Source organism: Lonchura striata, chromosome 15 (assembly GCF_046129695.1).
Source record: "Lonchura striata isolate bLonStr1 chromosome 15, bLonStr1.mat, whole genome shotgun sequence".
Lineage (NCBI taxonomy): Eukaryota > Metazoa > Chordata > Aves > Passeriformes > Estrildidae > Lonchura > Lonchura striata.
In genome coordinates, this window is record NC_134617.1 from 2831339 (window position 1) to 2851069 (window position 19731).

Genomic DNA, 19731 nt, shown 5'->3' on the forward strand with positions numbered 1-19731 from the left:
GTTTAGGGTTGGGAAGTGCTGACCTGGCTGCTGACTGTAGGTCATGGAATCTCAGAATGGTTTGGGTTGAGAGTGACCCCAAAAATCCCCCCTTGGGCAGGGACACCTTCTACTATCCCAGGCTGTCCCTTGGAGAGATGGGACCTGAATCCAGGCTCCACTGAGGAGCCTGGGGCAGCTGGCAGTGGGGAGGTTTGATGTGCATCACACAGAACCTGAATTATTCTGTCAGAAAGATGGCACTCTCTAGCCCTGTCAATTCAAGGATTTTCCTGACCAGAAACATGGACTGCAAGGAAATTAAAAAGAAATTGCAAAGCTCTTTCAGTCAAGGTCTGAAATCCTAAACAGATTCCCATCCTGAGCTGTAAAAACAGGAGATTCCTTTTCTAAGCAGTACAAACCACTGGGAGCCATAAATCTCCCAGAAAGGAACTTATTTTCCCCCTAATTTACATGTTATCTGCAGTCCACTGTCTTCCCATTCCCAGTTTTGGCACTGAGGTGTAGCAGTGATGTAAACATCAATATTTTAATGTCAAAGAAGAATACAAAACGAAATTGAATTCCAGTAAGTATAAAGGAAATAGAGCAATGGCTCTCCTATTGAATCCTCTGCAGATTCCAGATAATGGATTATTCAGAGACCTTCAGCTCATAAAAAGGTGCCCTTTATTCCTGGAATTTGATGCAGTTCTCCCTTAAACTGTGATTATTTTCTGATTCTGTTACCAAGTAGATTTTTGACACAGTGGTACAATTTCCTTATCTCTCCCTTAAAAGTTGCTGCACTGGGCTGTGTAAATGAAAACAGCAGCATTTTCCATGTGGACTTTCCCCCATCTGTGTGATGTTTATTAAAAAGAATAAATCTGAGGGATACTTCTCAGCACAGCAGAATGGGAAATGCAGCTGCTCCCTGCAGGTGCTTCCAGCTGATAAATAAACCCCACTGCCTGGCCACACACAGCAGGAGGTTTTAACATGCAGGAGAATCATCTGGAACTCCAAAGACCGAGCTGGGAACACAGCAGAGATGAGGAATATCTGTAATAGGTGCAAAGTGATCCCAGTTCAGACAGAAACCATCACTTGGCTGCTCCAGCACCTCCCTGACCACTCATTCCCCCAAAAATCCAGCGTGCACACAAACTTCCTCATGCTGGGGCTTGCTGGGGATGGAAACCACCAGCTCAGGGGGTTTGGAGTTGTTGGGTGTTGTGTCAACACCAGGATCTCTTGGTTTGGGTCTCCCTTGGGAATCTCATGGAAACGTGGTGCAATTCAGAAATGCAATGCAGAAATCCCCTGCTGAAATCCCTGCTCTGTCTAGAAGGGAGAATTTTCCTCTCGCAGATCTAGGAGTTCCCTAACCACCCAACAGCACCCCATGTTTATGAGGAGGTTTTGTTTCTAGGGCATTTTCATAGATATAAAATAAGGGTCCACATTGATTTCTCACTTGGCAGCAGAGAAAAATCACTCAAAGGCTTTTAATTTATTTTTTATAAAGGAGTTCTAAAAACCTCTGCTGCCTACAGTGCAGCCCATTATTCTTGGAGGATAATCCCATATTAAAAGGGGAGTGACTTGATGTTCTCACTGGGTTTTCCCCTCCCTTGCCTTTTATGATCTTTGCCCACTGATGTTCCGAGTGGCTTTGGACAAACTGGACTTTGAGAGCTCCATTTCCATTTGGGAAATGCTCACTAATTTAGCAGGGTATTAGATGGCTTAATTAATATTACAGCCTTTTGATAGGGTCAGATGTGAGACCCTCCAGAAGTGGCTGTGAAGCAGATAAAACCATCAGCTATTCCTTTCTAATGAATCCCCAACCCTGAGCAATGGGATTGGGCTGCCTCCATGCCTCCAAGGCTGAAATCCTCTGGGATTTCATCCTCCTGATGACCTGTCAGTGCTCCTTGGAGGAGAAAGCACACTTAGGGCAAGCTTAGTGTGGAATAAGCTCCAGTTTAATAACAGAGTTCATCAGAAGCTGCTCGCTTTGCAGGAGATAATTGACCTTAACACAGCTCCGTGCCTTTGCCTTTGATTTGGGCCACACAACTGAATTTGTGGGCAATTACAGAGGGAGCATGAAGACATAATTGAAGGTTAGGAAGAGGTGGACACAAAAGGAACAGCTCTGGAATAAAAGTGCACTGATTCACTCTGGCTGTGGGAACACAAACAAGCTGTCAGCTCTGCAGGGTTCACAGAAATCTGGGGTTACCTGGGCAGGGACCCCCAGCTCTCAGAGATCTCAGGGCAGCACGGACACAACACCCACATCTCACTAAGTGCCTGAAAGAAGCATTTTTGGGATGACTCAGTGTTCTTCACATTAGAAATTACACTTTCAAACACAGAAAACTGATTTCTGTGCTTTGAACCATTAAGTAGCAAGGACACAGAACTCCAGCCAGGCTCAGCATGGCTCACAGAGTTTTTGATCCACAGGAAAAAGCCCCAGTGGTACATCCATGGACAGCCCTCTGGATAAAGAGGATACATTATTCAGAGTTAAAATTAATGATGTGAAATTTAGGAGGGCAGAACTATATTTGATTTCGTGTTACCAAGTCCTCTTCAAGGTAGTTCTAGCATGACCATAGATAGGTCACCTCTCCCCCTCATAATTTGGATTCCTTACCCATAAAGTAGCAATAATTATAATTATACACCTCCAAGGAGTGCTACAAACCTCATTTAGTGATGTACATTTGGAAATCTTCATGTAGAAAGTGTTGTAAGAAATCTTTCCCCAAAAGATGTTTTTTTAGGGTTTTGTGATGCAGCATAACCTAATAAAACCCAGCCATGAAAGAACCCAGGGTGCAACACAGTCACAGTCCCTAAGGATAAATTGAGAATTCCTGAGCTCACAGCTACCTGCAATGTGCAGAAGTTCTGCATTCAGGAGGGATGGATGTGCCACTGCTCCAGAGAGAGCAATTGTCTTGGGCTGGAAATGCAGGATGTGGCTGGGGTGTGAATTCTATTTCCACCTGTCAGAGCTGGGGCATTCTCTGCTGTTCATTGGGCAGTTTTCTTTGTCTCCCACAGCAAAACCTCCCTCCAGGAGATCTCTGATGTTAACGGGTTATTAATTATTAATTATCTTCTGTGAGTGCCAGTGAGTGTCCCTGCATGGCTGAGAAAATTCCATCATCATGGGGAGATGCTTGGCCTGGAGGGAGGAGCCAAACATTCCTACTTGGATATAATCTGGGATTTTGGGACACCAGAACAGCCTTTGCCCCCTGCATTCCCAGAGGAGCCCAGGCCCATCTCCCCCAGCCCTGGAGCTCCAGAGGAAAACTCCCCCCTTGTGCAGGATCCTGCTCCAGCAGAAGCACAGCTGGCACTGCAGGAGGGCTGAGCCCCCCTGGGATGGGGCTGAGCCACCTCCCTGACACACAGGGGGATGGCTGCTCTGACTCTGGTACTGCTTTGTTTTCTTTTTTTTTTTTTTTTTTTTGTACTATTGGATTTGTATTTTACTCTTTTTTTTTTCTTCCTAATAAAGAACTCTTATTCCTGCTCCCATATCTTTGCCTGACGGCCCCTTAATTTCAAAATTACAACAATTCAGAGGGAGGGGGTTTGCATTTTCCATTTGAGGGGAGGCTCCTGCCTTCCTTTGCAGACACCTGTCTGTTCAAACCAAGACAGCACCACACCACCCAAAGGAGGAAAATCCTCTGCAAAAGCAGCAGCGTGTCAAAAGAGAATTATGGAAATGGCCCTGAGCAGCCACAGCAGTTCCACAGAAACATTTGGGTAACAACCAACACGGCAGAGAGCAGTGGCAATAACAATGCCCAGAATTGTTTCCACCAATATCTATTTTTTAAAGACAGTCATTTTAGTTCTCTCTTTGCATCTGTAAATGGGAGTTGAATTGATGATAAATACAACCAGAGCAATGAAAAGATTTCGCATTACATTCTATTATCTGCCCTCTGCTCCTGCCTGGAAGTGGCGTGGAGATATTCCTTACAACTGAACTGCAGATGATCCTGTGCCCAGTGAAGCGTGGATTGTACACAGAAACCAGGAGGCTGGGGAGGGACAAAAACCTCTCAGGCCACTGAGTGATCACCAGCAAGGTTGTAGGGATCCGTGTAGTTTAATATTTCACTGGAATGCAATTTCCCTGCTGGGATCCCTGAGCGCTTGGCAAACATTAAGGCTGAGAGGCACACGGGGTTGTGGGGAATTGCCAGGGATGGGTTCTGCTGATGTTCCAAAGGCAGAGAGGGGCTGAGGAGCCTTTGTGAGAAGGAACTTGGCATCAGAGAGGGAAAACGCGACAGGAGAGAGGGTGGGCACAATATCAGAGGGGGGGGACACAATATCAGAGAGGGGGGGCACTATATCAGAGAGGGGAAAGCTCACCAGGCCTCAGTGAGAGGTCTGTTGATGCCTCAGGATTTTAGCTTCTGTATTTTTCATCTATTTGTAATCCTGCAGTTCTTTAGTGTATAATTCTAAGCTCCATGTGCAGTGTGAGCTGCTGCTTTCCCATTTGGGGCAGACACAGCAATTCCTCTCCAGGCCTGGAAATCAAGGACACTTCACTGCCTCAGGCAAGAGAGATGGGAACAAAAGTGAGTTGGGGGAGAAAACTTGGGGTAAATGACTTCATTAGCTGAAGCTGTAATTGGAAGATTCACCCCCAATATGCAAACGGCCCAAACTTATAAAAGTGTGAAAACCCGTGACTCATCATCCATTTTTGGGCGTAGCCCCTGTGGGCTTTGTCTGCCCTAAATGTACCTGAAGACCCTTAAATAAATATAACAATTTTGTCTGGCCTGTGTTTTTAGGTAGCCCCAAAAGGCATCAGTGTGTGCAGCTGGACAAAACCAGAGGCTGACTCACAGCCAGGAGCAGCCACTGCTGGGCCAGGAGATGTCACCTCCATCAGATGGGCTGGGAAGTTGCAAAGCAACAGCCTCAGCATGACACAGGGTGTTTTAGGCATGGGGGATTTTTATTTTTATTTTTATTTTTATTTTTATTTTTATTTTTATTTTTATTTTTATTTTTATTTTTATTTTTATTTTTATTTTTATTTTTATTTTTATTTTTATTTTTTTATTTTTATTTTTATTTTTATTTTTATTTATTTATTAGTATTATTATTTTCTGGATGCATCTGGCAGGTTGATAAAGGGCAGCAGGGACTGCCCAGGCTTCCCTAACCCTTGTCTGGGAGGTGTGAGTGGTGGAGCAGCCCTCCCATCAGCTCATCCTCTCAGTGAACGTGGGAACACACTGCTCTGGGTATGGGGAGCTCAGTGCCTCTGGCTCTCCTCAGGAAATCCCATATCCCTGCTTCTCCTGCCAGCTTCATCACAGAAAGCCCTGCACCCCCAGTGACCTCACCCTGGCCTTTCCCACTGCCATTTCCAACCTGAGACTCCCCTGCTCACCTTCCTCCCTCTCCTGAGGTCCCCATGAGCCCACGAGTGTGTTTTAAACCCCAAATCCTAACCAGGCAGCGAAACAAGCTAAGACTGAGCTCATCCTGCCAAACACCAGCTGCTCTTTGCCTCCTCCAGAGGCTCTGCTCCTCGACCTGCACGTGGGGATTGCATTAGGAGCCCTCACTCCTGAGCAGAGCCATTTGCTGCTGTTCTCTCAGCAATTCCATTTTGCCCGATGTTCTGGGGAGCAGCCTGCCTTGAGAAGTGAGTCAGGGCATTACTTTACTTTTACCAGTCTGCTTTAAACAAATATTAGAGAGCAGTGCTCCCCTGGGTACCGTTACAGCAAACAGCAATTCTCAAGCAAGCTCCAGAGGAGATTGCTACTGAGATGCTTGCGTACTTGTAGGATGTCTATTATGCACTTATGGCACTGCTGAGAGGGGTGGTGGTGGGGAAAATTCCACTGGCCTTACCCAGGAATGACAGTGTGCCAAGGCAATAAACTCTGCACGTCCTCTGAGTGTGCAGGGACTGTGTGTGCTCCCCTCATTTTTCATTTCTTTCGGAGTGCAGATTTAGGGCTCATGTACGGATCCCTCTGCACAAAGGAGGGGGCACAGTGGCACGACACAGGATGCTTGCTGTCCCTTCCTGTGACACAGCTGTCCCCTGAGCCCTCTGTGCCCGTGGGACAGCCTGAGGAGCAGCAGCATGCCCCTGCTCCAAGCAGCATTTCTCAGCCCTTCTCCACACAGATTTCCTTACCTCCCTTTCAGTCCCTGTGGGAGCCCAGCACATCCCTCGGGCTGCCCTGGCTGGCTCAAAGTCACAAACGCCTGTGGCTTCCATTTTAGCCCATGGAAAAAGCTGCCAACTTTGTGTGAGGAATTACAAGCCACAAAGGTTTGAGTAGTGTGGTAGTTGAATTAACAAAGGGTGAAAAAGTAGAATTTTGGGGTTCTTAGAATGGGGTTCAAGGGGTCAAGATGGAGGGATTTGGGCATGTCCTGGCCTTCTTCTCCTTCTCCTTGCCCTCCATGTCTTGCTGTGCTGGTGACACTTTTCTGTTGGTTTAAGGTCCAGACACACTGTCCAACATAAATTACAGATATTGGCACGTTATTGTAAACATATCACAGGTAGTTTTTTATATAAAATGCAAACACCCCCTGAGGGCAGACAGAAGCCATGGCCGAGCTGCTGGCCAGAGCTCAGCAGGGCAGAGAAAGAATGTTCTAGATAAGGGAAAATAAACAACCTTGAGAAGCTGATCCTGCACATTCTGACTCCTTCTTTGGCTGCACGGGCTGGGAAATGAGGACTTTTACACTCTTGGGGTCATCCCGACACACAGACCCTGAGAAGTCCCCACCTGCCTTTTCAGCTTCTCTGCCCTGCTGGGTTCATGTCATGGAAATTGTGATTATTTCCATCCAAGTCATGCCCTTCCACACCATTTTCTCATCTCACATCCCCAGAATATTTTCCTGCACTGGGTCCTGCTGGTGTGGTAGGGTCTGTCTGTCCTGTCCAGTGGGGTCTTGCTGGAACAGACTCCAAGAGGGGCAATTCTCCCTCAAAACTCTGGGCAGGCAAGGAAATACCATGACCGCAGACCTGTTCCTCCCTCCAGTAATGGGTAGCTGTTCATTAGACTCCCAAATCTCTCCTCCATCAAGGGTCTCACCATCAGAGCTCAAAGGAAAAAGGGCAAAAAAATGACTGTAATGAAACTCACACAAGTTAAAGGTGCTTGTTCATAATCAGCTGCTAAGAGGGGTGCAAAACTGAGTTGGGAGAGAATTCCCAGCATTTCTGATGGGTCTTTCCAGAGTAAGAGCCCACAGAGTTCTCCCAGTTATTAGCTGAGGGGGTTTGGCAGTGCTGGGCTGGAGTCGGGAGCTGGGAGCATCCAGCTCCAAAACCATCCCCTCATTGCAAGGTCCAGCTCTTCCCCCCTGCTTGGAAGCTTGGTCTGGAGTGGCATTGGATTCCAGGAGGGATGAAAACATTCCTGAGAGTATGGGGAGGTGAACACTTCTTTGGAAGAGTCTCCAAACCAGGATCAGGGCAGGCAGCAAAATTGAGCTGCTGCCTCAGCTCCGCTTCATTGGTATTCCACAGGCAGCCAGGCTAGAGACTGCACAAAATAATTTTCAAGCAGGAATTACAATTGGCAAGGCAAAATGAGAGAGATGGAGAGAACTTGGGGGGCATTTGTCAGCCGAGAGCCTCGAGGTTGTGCTCAAGCTGATGACAGAGCAAACACAAGAAAAGCTGCAACAAATGGCGCTCCCTGCATCAAAGCAACGAGATTCTGCCACAGATACTCAGCAGTAAAAGGCTTTTCATTGTGGAAAAAGGGAGCCATTCCAATGTGAAATGAAAGGAAAAACAAAACTCCCTCCTGCTAAACACAGGCTGGCAAGGGAGTGCTGGTAGGGATCAACCCTGCCTGTCCTTCCCCAGGCAGATTTTTGCAGCAGTGCCTTGCTGAAGCCCCATTCCCTCCCTGCCTGCTGCTGGGCTGACACACAGGGGCTCCATTCTGCCAAATTTGTCAGTCTTGACCTGCCAGTCTGATCTGGGGGAAATTCTATTCATTGCTGAATAAATAATGCATGGGCAGCCATGCATTTTTCATGCTAAGACTTTTAAAGGCCACTGTAGTGATGCATGTAAATTCGATCTCCCCTCCCCAACTCCTTTCTCTGCACACTCAACTGCTAAATAATTATTAACATCTGACTCACGGCAGGGTGAGGGCTGCTCCAGCCACAGAATCCACTCTGACACTGCTGCCTTCACTCCACCCTCCAGAAAGTCGAGGAGAGATCATTCCAGAGATAATTTGCTCTTTTTTCTCCCTCTCCCCGGCTGGTTTGTTGGGTTTTTTTGGGCCTTTGTGTGTTTGTTGTTTTGTTTTGTTTTGGGGTTTTTTTTGTGTTGGTTTTTTTTGGGGGGAGGGAGCTGTTTTGCTTTTTGTAGGGTTTTGTTTTGTTTTGTTTTGTTTTGTTTGGTTTTGTTTTGTTTTGGGGGGGGGTTGGGGGTTTTTTTTTTTGTTTTTTTTTTTTTTTCCAAATTTCTTGGTGTTGTTTTTTTTTTTTTTTTTCATATAAAGCCCTGCAAAAACAATGTGCATGAAGTGGAGCAGAACAAAGGGAGCAGCTTGTGGATTTGACATTCTTCTGGAAGCACATCAATCCCTTCCAGAGAAGCAAAGCTGGTGCCTTTATTTGTAGCTGGTGGCCAATGTGTGACAGGGACCACGGGGGTCTGAGTGACCCAAGGGCTCAGACAGGAGCAGGGGGAAGCAGCACAGCTCCAAAGGGCTCAGGAAACACAAATTTGCCTGGTGGAGGTCGCAGGGGGAATGCCAAACCCCGCCAGGTGCACTCTCTTGGAGCTGGGGTGAGATGAGGACAGGAGCTCCTGGGGCTGCTGAGGCTGTGTCAGAGCCCAGAGTCCTCACAGGGGCTGGGATGGAGAAATCACTGGGGTTTCTCCCAGCTCCAGGTGATCTTGCTGATGTAGAAATGGTCAGAAAACCTCCCCGGGCCACCCAGGCAGCTCTGTCCTCCTTTTTTGTGGGGGGAACTGAGGCAGAGAGCCTTGAAATCTTCATTGAGCGAGCCCTCCTGCCAGGCCAGCCTCGCAGGCACTCTGCAGACAGAGCAATAAATATGGAAAAGGCAAAGCACTAAAATGCATCTCAGTCTCCATCCCCTGGGAATCAAGGTGCAAATTTGCTCAGGGATCTGCTGCAGCAAAATGGAACAGCCAGCAGGTACAAAGGGATGTGGAGAGGGCAACACTCGGTGTTGACGTTGGCACAAATAAAACTCCTGGATTTTGGGCACTTTCAGACCTATTGGCAGGAGCAAAGTGCTAATACAGTCATAAACTTGAATAATTTCCCCTATAAAGGTTTAAAGGTGATGATTTATGCGTGAATTACCCTGATTGGTTTACACGGGAAAATTTTGGGCTACCAACTTCTCAGCCTGGCAAGAACAATGCAATTTTTCCTCACCAAAACTCTATTCCTGCACACAGCCAGTGAGATTCCTCAGATGCTTAAATGAGAGCTCATGCTTAAATACTTTGCTTCCTTGGGACCTGGTTTTACCATTATATGCTTAACTTGATGACATTTCAGACCTAAAATCTGATGTGAAATCAGGGTGAAAAGGATTGAAGCGTTATTTGCTTCAGTGCTTTTTTGGGCTCTCCTTATGAAATATGTGAGGCCATTCCACAGGTCAGAAGAGGTGAGTTTGCTTGTTCAGGGTGTTGCTCACAAGAGGAGGGCATGGCACTGGATATTTATGTGGAGAACTGCAGAATTTTTTATTCAGTGGCAGAGAGAAGGAGTTGAGGAGGAAGGAGACAAAAGAAGGTGAGTGCTGAGTCTCTGTGTCACTCACTTGTCCCAGGGGATGTCACCTGTCCACAAGGACCTGCTCTGCTGTAGTAACAGTAATGTGGAGAAAAGAAATTTACCCAGATGCAGTTTGTACTTATCTCTGAACCAGCAGCCTGCACTGGGAGATTTGGGCTGGAGCTGCTCACACAACACGTGCACACACAAAAATAAACCTGCTTCCAATTCTCCTCTCCGGGCTGAGGAGCATCTCAGAATATGGATGAGAGCTGCCTGCAAACACATCCAGAGAACTTGGAGGGAAACCAGAGACAAATGATGGGAATGAAATGCCCATCTTTCCAGATCAATGCCAGGGAGTCCCTGGTGGGGAGTGTATAGATCATTTAAAACACTTCTCATCCTGTTCACTGGGATCCAGCCCCAGCGTGCCCTGGCTGATGGGGAGAGTTATTAATTTCACTGGCATTAGGGAATCAGCCACCTGTACCTCGTCCATGGATTCCTCTTGGCCTTTTTATTTTAGACTCATTCACAGGCTGGATGTGCATTTAGATGAGAGTAAATTGGTCACAGCAAGGAAAAGGGAGGGAAAAAGCTCCTTATTGATCCTGGCAGGGTGTCAGAGTCCAGGATACCCCTCTGGCTGCCCTGGCTGTCCCCAGACCCTGCCAGGGAGTTCAGAGACCTTGGCACAAAGTCACAAACACCTGTGGCTTCCATTTTAGCCCGTGGAAAAAACTGCCAACTCTGCATGAGGAATTACGAGCCACAAGGGCTTGAGTAGTGTGGTAGTTGACTTAACACAGGGTGAAAAACTAGAATTTTGGGGTTCTTAGAATGGGGTTCAAGGGGTCAAGATGGAGGGATTTGGGCATGTCCTGACCTTCTTCTTCTTCTCCTTGCCCTCCATGTCTTGCTGTGCTGATGACACTTTTCTGTTGGTTTAATGTAGAGACACACTGTCCAACATAAATGACAGATATTGGCACATTATTGTAAACATGGCACAGGTAGTTTTTGATATAAAATGCAAACACTGCCCTGAGGGCAGACAGAAGCCATGGCCGAGCTGCTGGCCAGAGCTCAGCAGGGCAGAGAAAGAATGTTCTAGATAAGGGAAAATAAACAACCTTGAGAAGCTATCCTGCACATTCTGACTCCTTCTTTGGCTGCACGGGCTGGGAAATGAGGACTTTTACACTCTTGAGGTCACCTTGACACCGCAGACCCTGAGAGTAGTGAAGCCTTCCCCTCCCCAGGCTGTTTTAATTAACAGCAAACACAATAAATGGCCCAATCTGTCTAGAAAAGGGATCAAACTCCTTGGTTTGGAATCCTGGTCCATGTCATGGTTTGTGCTGCTTTGTCCAGAAAGCTGCTACCGGGCAGCACTGACAGAACAAGAGGACACAGTCTCAAGCTACATTAGGGAAGGTATAGGTTGGATATTAGGAAAAAAAATTCCACTGAAAGAATAATAAAGCACTGGAATTGTCTTCCCAGGGAGGTGGTGGAATCACCATCTCTGGATGTGTTTAAAAAAGCCTGGACATGGCACTTGGTGCTATAGTCTAGTTGTGGTGTTAGGGCATGGGTTGGACTTGATGATCTCAGAGGTCTCTTCCAACCTCATTATTCTGAGATTCTGTGATTCTGAGATTCTGTGATTCTGTGATTCTGTGATTCTGTGATTCTGTGATTCTGTGATTCTGTGATTCTGTGATTCTAGGTCCATGTCCCCGTGTCCCTCCTGGAGCAGATTTGGGCTGGGGTTTGTGCATTGCAAGGGAAGGGCTGTGTCAGCACCATCTCCTGATCTCCTGGGTGCAGATCACACCCTGGACAAAGGTGCCTCCTTTGAGCAGGGCCAGCCCTTTCCTGATGTGCCAAAACTCCTCCCCTGGGGCCAGGCTTTGCTCTCCCTGCCTGGGGAGCTCAGCCTATTTCAGGAATTGCATCCAGCACAGTTGTCAGTCTCGGTAATGAAGAGGCTGAGGACTGGGGTGGAGAAGCTGTTAAATAAATCATAGCCATGCTTTGCATTTTGAGAGGTGCTTCTCATGTCTGGCTCACAGAATGTCTCAGGAACTGAGGGAGATCTCATTGTTCCTCCTAAGAAAACGGCTGGGGAGATGAAGCAGCTGCCTCCAGGTGAGGGTCAGAGGAAGGGGGTCAGCCTTCCTCCCTGCCCAGGCTGATGGAGGGCAGGCTGGAAGAGCAGAGGGTTTGGGAGGGCCAGGAGGGGCTTGAGGGGCAGGGAGGAGCTCCAAGAGCAGCCCCATCAGGGCTCCACATGAGGATGAAGCACCACTGAGGTTTCCATGGATTTTTTTTCCCATCCTGCAAGGACCACACAGTGCAGAAGGTTCCTGCTGGTCAGCACTGAATCTCTGTGTGTGTGTGAGGGATGGGATTGGAGGCAAAGTGACACAGAGCACACAGGGACGGTGACAAGGTGCTGTGACAACACGGGCACTTTTCTGTCGGTGTAACCCTCTCCTCCCCAGTCCTGACACCTTCCAGGTGCTGCTTCCCACCCCTCGAGTGCCAGAGGCACATCAGCACCCCAAAATTCGTGAGAACGAGCTGAAAATCCCTCTACTCCACAGAAAACTGGCAGCAGGATGGAGACAGAAATGCAGCAGCAACCCTGGGTAAATCCTGATTTTTGGGCATGGATGGAGAGCCCTGCCTGTCCTGATACCACTGCCCACACCCCCAGAAAAATCAATCCTTCTCTCCTTTTTCTCTGGACCAGCCTCAAATAGCTGCACCCTGTTGCTAGGCTACCTGGCTGCCTTCCACACATCCCAGAGCTGCTGGAAACCTCACAGCAAATTGCAGCTCACATGGGTGGGCTATTTTTATCTTTTTTGGGAAGAGGGGGGATGAATGGACAGTGGAAGGGAGGGAGAAGGAAGACGTTCCAGTTCTTGGATGCTCCGGTCATTGGGTTATGACCAGAAAAGCCTGGAAAAGCTTGGGAATATGGACATGTGTGTTTCTTCTTCCTTAAATAGGTGGAAGATATGTGGGATCATGATGAAATATCTGACTGGCTAATGAATATCAAGTGTCACCTTTTGTGCTATTTTGGATCCTTGATAATTTGTCTGGTGTGATAATTTGTCTCTCCACCCAGAAACGAGCTGCAAGCAGCTTCACAGAATGCACAGGAGCACCAGCAACCCCGTGAAGGGCTGGCAAGTGTGGGATAAAAAGCTCTTGGCATTTGCAGAGCCACGAGACCTTTCCATTTGTCCTGGCTTTGGATGACCTCACCAGGGAGAAGGCAAGAAAAAGGGGTGGAGAAGTGAAAAAGAGCTGCAGAGGAAGGACTGCCAGTCCCCCATGGAACACAAGGTTTTAGTCCCTTGTGTGTCACCAGGGGGTTCCTGCACATGGAGAACCCAGCAGGTACAAGAGGAAAGCCATGAGCAGCACTTTTCCTGTTCCAAGGGACTTATCCATGCCTCTGCTGACTCACAACATTGTGTTTTCCCCTCTGCTTTTCTTCCACAGGTGCTGGAACTGAGGCAGGCAGAGCCTGGCTGAGGAAAGCCATGGCTGGATCCCACCATGGGCCATGTCCCCTTGAATTAGAAAAACCTATTGAACAAATCACATCATTTCCTATATGAATATATAAACCACCTCTAGGGTTGAGGGTTTCTATACAGAGCAGCAATAAAGTACAAGAAAATGGAGTTGCTCTATGGTTTTCTCTGTCCCTTTTCTTCCCATGAAACGTGCTGCAGTCATATGAGGTGAGAAACGCACTGCAGTTCCCATGTGCTGGGTCACCAAAAAGCCTTTCTGACTCAGTTTTCAGGTTCAGAAGAGAAAGAAAAAGACTTCAAAAGGGGTGTTTTAAATCCCCACTTTTCCCCTGTGTCCTAGATTGCAAGGCAAGATGGATTCTATTTGCCATCTGTCAGAGGTGTGGCAGTTATCTTCTGGGCAGTTTTCTTTATCTCTTCCCCAAACCAACCCTCCCCCTGTGGATACATCTGCTGTTCATGGGCTACTGAATGTCACTGCAGACTGATAAAAGTGACAGCATCCCATTGTGAGAAGCTCTGCCCACAGGGAGGAGCCAAGCATTCCTACCTGGATATAATCTGAGTTTTTGGGACACCAGACACAGCCTTTTCCTCTGGATTCCCAAGAGGAACAGCTGGGTTTTCCCACTGGACCTTCAGAGGATGAGTACACCCTTCTGCAGGATCACTGCTCCAACAGAACCACACCTGCCACTCCAATTTGGACAGCGACCAACACCCTGACCAACAGGGTGTCAGGTTGTGTTCTGACTCCGTCAGTGGCTTTTCTTTTGTATTATTGCATGTATTGTGTTTGCTTTTTCCCTTTACCTAATAAATTGCACTTCTGACTTGGAGTCTCTCACTGGTTTTGCTTTTCAAACCAGAGCACCCTGCTTTAAGTGAGGCCCTCAGTTGGGAGGTGGATACAACCCACCAAGTGACCTCTCCTTGGTCATCAGGGGACCAAGAAGGAGCCACTGGAAGTGGCCATTCCCAGGGAGCAAAATGCCACTCACAGCTACTGAGCTGCTGTTCAAAGCGGGGGAAAGAAAAAAGGGAACCCCCCCATTGCTTAGGATCCATTTAAACCTCCCAATCCAGGAACCTTTCCCAGCCAGGGAGGGATTCTCCCTGAGATCCCCAATTAGAAATGAAATAAATCCCAGCCACACAACGGAGCCCAGACCAGGTTTCCTGCCCTCGTTCCCTCTGTTCCCCTGCACATCGAGCAGCCCCCAGGGCTGGGCCCTGGCACTCCCCACAGAGCTGTTGGGTTGGCAGCTGCCATCAGCGACAGGGAGGTTATTTCTGTTTTCTCAGCAGCTGTTTGAAGGGAAATAATCCTGGAAGAGCCTAATGAATTAGCATTCTGAAAGTTATCTGAACTAATGAGAAGGGGTGGAAATAGGCTGAGGAGAGGGAGCTGCTTTTCAAAGCAATGCAGTGCCTTCATTGGCTCTCTTATGCTTTGGAGGTTCAAAGACACTTTTTTTTCCTTTTTTTTTTTTTTTTCCCTATAGAAATTTATTTCCTGAGTGATTGAAGAACAAAAACAATTACAAACTGTACCATTTTCCCCCTCTGAGCTTTCTCCATTTCACATAGTGAGATGCTCAAACTTCCCATCTTTCCTTTCCCTTCCCTCTTCTGCAAGACCCAAATAATTATGGACTAGACAAAAACTAACCAGGGTAGCAGAACTTTTCTGGGCTATGCAGGATCAGGTCCTGGGCCAGAGCATTCTAGTGAAATTTAAATAAAAATGGGGAAAGGAAGGAAAAAAAAAAAAAATCTTTCTGGTGCTTCTGAGATCAAAGGAAAAACACTTGAAATTTGATGGTTGGGAACTTGTCAGGAAGGAGGCTGTTAAACCACTCCTGACTTCTGTGGCTGTTTTATCAGCAGGGAGGCAGTGACATTGTTTGAACTAGATACTGACTTTTCCCCCACAGAGGCTGTGTGATGATTTCTGAGCGTGTTCCCCGAGGCTCAGGCTTTGCTGGGGGAGATCAGGAGCAGGGGAGATGCTTCCACTTCAAACAGATTCCACAGAGGCAGCTCAGGAGTGGGAGCTCCCTGCACTGCCCAGGGCCACAGACTTTTGCTGTGCACCTCACACAGTTCTCACACCTTCTTCTCTCTCTTTTCCTCCTCACCTTCTCCAGGTCTCACAACTCAGCCTTGGCTTCCCTGGAAAACGCAGCCCTCCCTCCTTCCCAGGTTTTTTCCTCCTCAGCACCAAAACCAAAATTTTGTAGGAAGGTGTTTAGTGTTTGTTTCTCTGCACGTGAACACTGAGGGTTGATGCAGTCAGATATTGAGGGAAGGGTTTGAGTAAGAGCAGCCCTGGATCTGAAGCACCTCCCTGAGATGCTGTTGGACACAGGTCTTCTTCTGGCACTGTGAAGGCTGAAAAGTGTCCCCACCATCTGCCACCCAGTCCCCTCTGCCCCTTGGCTGTGGCTGAGCTGCTGGTGTGGTCACTGCTTAATGACCTTCAATTAAAACACATTAATTTAGCTGTGATCTACTATTTAAATGAGCTCATCTTCTCTGGAATAGCCCAAAGAGCAGCCAGATGAGCCCAGGCAGGCAGAGGTGAGAGGCTGGTTGTGACCTGCTGGTGGGACAGGGTTTGTGGCACTGATGCCTCAGGTTGTAGATTTTATATTTTCACATTCTGAGCTGCTTCAGTGTGCGGGTCTGGGATTCACATCAGGGGATGCTGAGCTCTCTGCACAGAGCAGGGACAAAACAATTCCTGCTCCAGCTGGGCACCAAGGACAATGATCCAAATCTCAGCCCAGGAGCACAAACACCGTGGGCTGGAGAGAGAAAAACAAGCAGGATGGGACTGATGGGCTGGAGCTGGAATGGGACAATGAACTCCAAGGTGCCAATGGAGCAGAACTGATCACAGTGAGAGACCCCGTGAGCAGTCGGGGATTTTGGGACCATTTTGGTTCACCTTGGGTTCATTTTGTGCCATTTTGGCTCATCTTGGGTTCATTTTGTGCCATTTTGGTTCACCTTGGGTGCAGCCCTGGCTGGGCTCTTGTGCTGCCCAAGGTGGATCCATTGAGGAGATCTTTTAATAAATCCCTGCTTTATTCTGTAGCTCTGCCCAGCCTCTGCTCTAGCTCAGCCTCCACAAGGCAGCAGCCCAGTGGTTACCATGTCACTCCCATGCCCTCCTCCCAGCATATCCTGTTATTTGCACTAAATACATTTCACTGCTCTTTTTTTCCACTAAATACATTTCACTGCCCTGATGAGCTCAGGGAGTCGAGGCCAAACACCGGGAAATGCAGCATCCCCAGAGGAGCTTTGTGAGGTCCAGCTCATCTCCAGGGCACAAAAACCCCTAAATTGTGTCTCATCTGCCTACTTCACCTGACCTAATTATTAATAAAATATCCTTTATCTGAGAAATATGTTATCTGGGAAATCTGGAAAAAATTTCCTAAATTCTAGGAAGGAAAAACATCTCAGCAAGCATCCATATGGAAAAGGATTTGGTGAGGCCTCCTTTGAATCCCTGCTTCTGCTTTACTTCACTGAGGAAAGAAAGTCTCGTGTGCCAGAAATGCAAAAATAATATATGCATAGCAGAAAGTAGCTGAAATAGTTAGAAATAGGAGTGAAGCTGCTTGATGAAGGTTCATCACTCAAAATGAAATGGGTAAAGAAAACACAGAGCAAAAGAAAGGGAGAAAAGTTGAAATGTAAATTCAAAATTTAAAATTCTCACCTCATTTACAAATGGGGAATTGTAATGGTGGCGAATTTGTTTAGAAATAGATTAATGTTATGTTCTCTGTCTCACTAAAATTATAGTTTTGAAATTACATGAAATATTCATGGAGGATGGGGGGGGAACTAACATCACCTTGGCTTTGCTGCTGAAATGAAACAAACTGAAATGAAGGAGACAGGGAGTGACTGAGGAGCTTTTTGCATTTCAGGAGGGCAGGAGGGAAGAAAATTTCCCTTTCCTGTATTCAACGATTAAAATGATAATGGCTACACAAGAACCTAGACAGAGAAATTTCCAACCCCTCTGAAATTCTCTGCAGCTTGCAATTACACACTGGCAAATTTATCACGGGTGCCAGATGGCACAGCGAGCATATTGGCAGGGATTTGTGAAAGAAAGGAGGAAAAATAGCTGGCCTGCTCCGTGCCTAGCTTGCCTTCCCTTCTCCCTCCCACCCCCAATAACCTGCTCCTATTTTTTCCTCTCCATGCAAATTTTCCTTCCTCTGTGTAAACCAGTCATTTGGGGAAAGAAACAATCAGATTTATTTGGGGTTAAGGCTTCAGTGAGATACCCACGAGTTCCCTGCGTTGTCAGTGGGTGAAATCACTGAGCTCAAAGGCTTTTCTTGCAAGCAGCCCTGTTATTCTCACTGGGATGAGGGTGAGAACAGACCCTCTCTGCAGTCTGGGAGGTGGGCATGGAGGTTCTGCTGTCAAAAACTAAATGCTGAGAAGATATTTCTTCGTGGTGACATGCAAAAAACCCCCAAAACCCCAAATCAACAGATGATGTTGATTGCAGACCCTCCCAAATGCCTAATCCAGTTTTTTTTTGCAAGGGTTAGAATCCCATTTTAAGTGGCCAGCCACCAGCTGCTTCTCTGGTGTCACTTGTGGTCAGGTTTTAAGCATCCCCATCCCCTCCAGGAGTGCTGTGACAAGCAGTCTGCTCCCTGTCTCCAAGGAGGCAGCATTCCTTTGAAATCCTGGCCCAGATGGGCCATGCCAATTAATTTGGGAAGAGTCTGTGATGCCCAGCACACAGCTGAGCACCTCGGAACAGGGAGCTGGGCTGTCCTGAACGAGGTGAGGAATTCCTGCCAGATCTCCCTGTGCTTCACAGAATCCCACAATCAGCTCTTTCTATTGACAGAAACTTCGATTCTCCACGGTAATTGGAATTGCTGCTTTTTGTTTCTCTGAGAGTTAATTGCCTGACTGCAGCTGGAGGCACAGAGCCTGGTTTATCCATTTATCTGGGGGTCTCTCCTGCCATCCACCAGCTTTATCCCACTCCATTACTCCAATCCCAACGTTTGGGGGTTGCTTTTAGAGCTGTGTGTCAAGTGCAACAACTCCATATATATGTTTTTTTCCCCCTGAGCAGTGTTGACAGCTCTCACTCTCGGGATATTACAGGTTAAAAGCTGTTGTCTTCCTGTGTGCACACACTCTGTGCTTAAATGAACATTTAGAGGTGGGAAGGAGGCAGGGAGGGAATGCTGCAGTGACTGCCTTTAATCCCAGCCCTTGTACACAGCCCTGTTCACAGGAAGGGAGCTAACCCTGCATCACGCCACAGTTTTCATTTTCCATTCCCTTCCCGAGTGGGTGGGTGGCTGTGGATTGATCAGGAGGAAAAAGGAGACTGCACAGGCAAGGCGAGGCTGCTGCTGGTGTTCAGAGGTGCCCACAGAGCCTTTGTTCCTCAGCAAGCCCCAGGCTGTGTGCCCACCTTCCCTCCTGGCCACGTCTCCTGGGTGTGGGGCACGCAGGGACACCTGGAAGGTGAGTTCACACCACTCCTGCCTCCTGCACTCCCCTGGTTTTCACTCCTCATGGGAGGTCTCAGGGTCTCAGTGTCCAGGTGACTCCATGATTGTAAAAGTCCTCATTTCCCAGCCCGTGCAGCCAAAGAAGGAGTCAGAATGTGCAGGATCAGCTTCTCAAGGTTGTTTATTTTCCCTTATCTAGAACATTCTTGCTCTGCTCTGCTGAGCTCTGTCCAGCAGGTCAGCCACGGCATTCTATCTGCTCCCCAGTTTGGTGTTTACATTTTATACCAAAAACTACGTGTGCTATGTTTACAATGTATTACCAATATCTATCATCTATGTTGGGCAGTGTGTCTGTGCCTTAAACCAACAGAAAAGTGTCACCAGCACAGCAAGACATGGAGGGCAAGGAGAAGAAGAAGTCCAGGACACGCCCAAATCCCTCCATCTTGTCCCCTTGAACCCCATTCTAAAATCCCAAAATTCTAGTTTTCTACCCTGTGTTAATTCAACTACCACACTGCTCAAACCCTTGTGGTTTGTAATTCCTCATACAGAGTTGGCAGTTTTTTCCACGGGCTAAAATGGAAGCCACAGGCGTTTGTGACTTTGTGCCAAGATCTCTGAGCCCCTGGCAGGGTCTGGGGACAGCCAGGGCAGCCAGAGGGATGTGCTGGGCTCCCACAGGAGAGGTTTATCCAGGAGCAGCAAATGGCAGCTGAATTCCAGCTTGGAGCATTCGGGGTGCTGCGAGGACACAGCCCCGACCTGGGCACTGCTGGGGGAGCAAGGCTGCTGCCTCTCAGAACCGTGTACAGCCAGAT

General features: G+C 47.7%; 1 long non-coding RNA gene across 1 annotated transcript; it reads left to right on the top strand.

Annotated features, from left to right (window-relative positions):
* Positions 1–12714: 12714 nt before the first annotated feature.
* LOC116184121 (uncharacterized) lies at positions 12715–14221 on the top strand. The gene is made up of 2 exons (XR_004148860.2): positions 12715–13245; positions 13351–14221. It is a non-coding gene; the product is annotated as an uncharacterized LOC116184121 (long non-coding RNA).
* The last annotated feature ends 5510 nt before the right edge of the window (positions 14222–19731 follow it).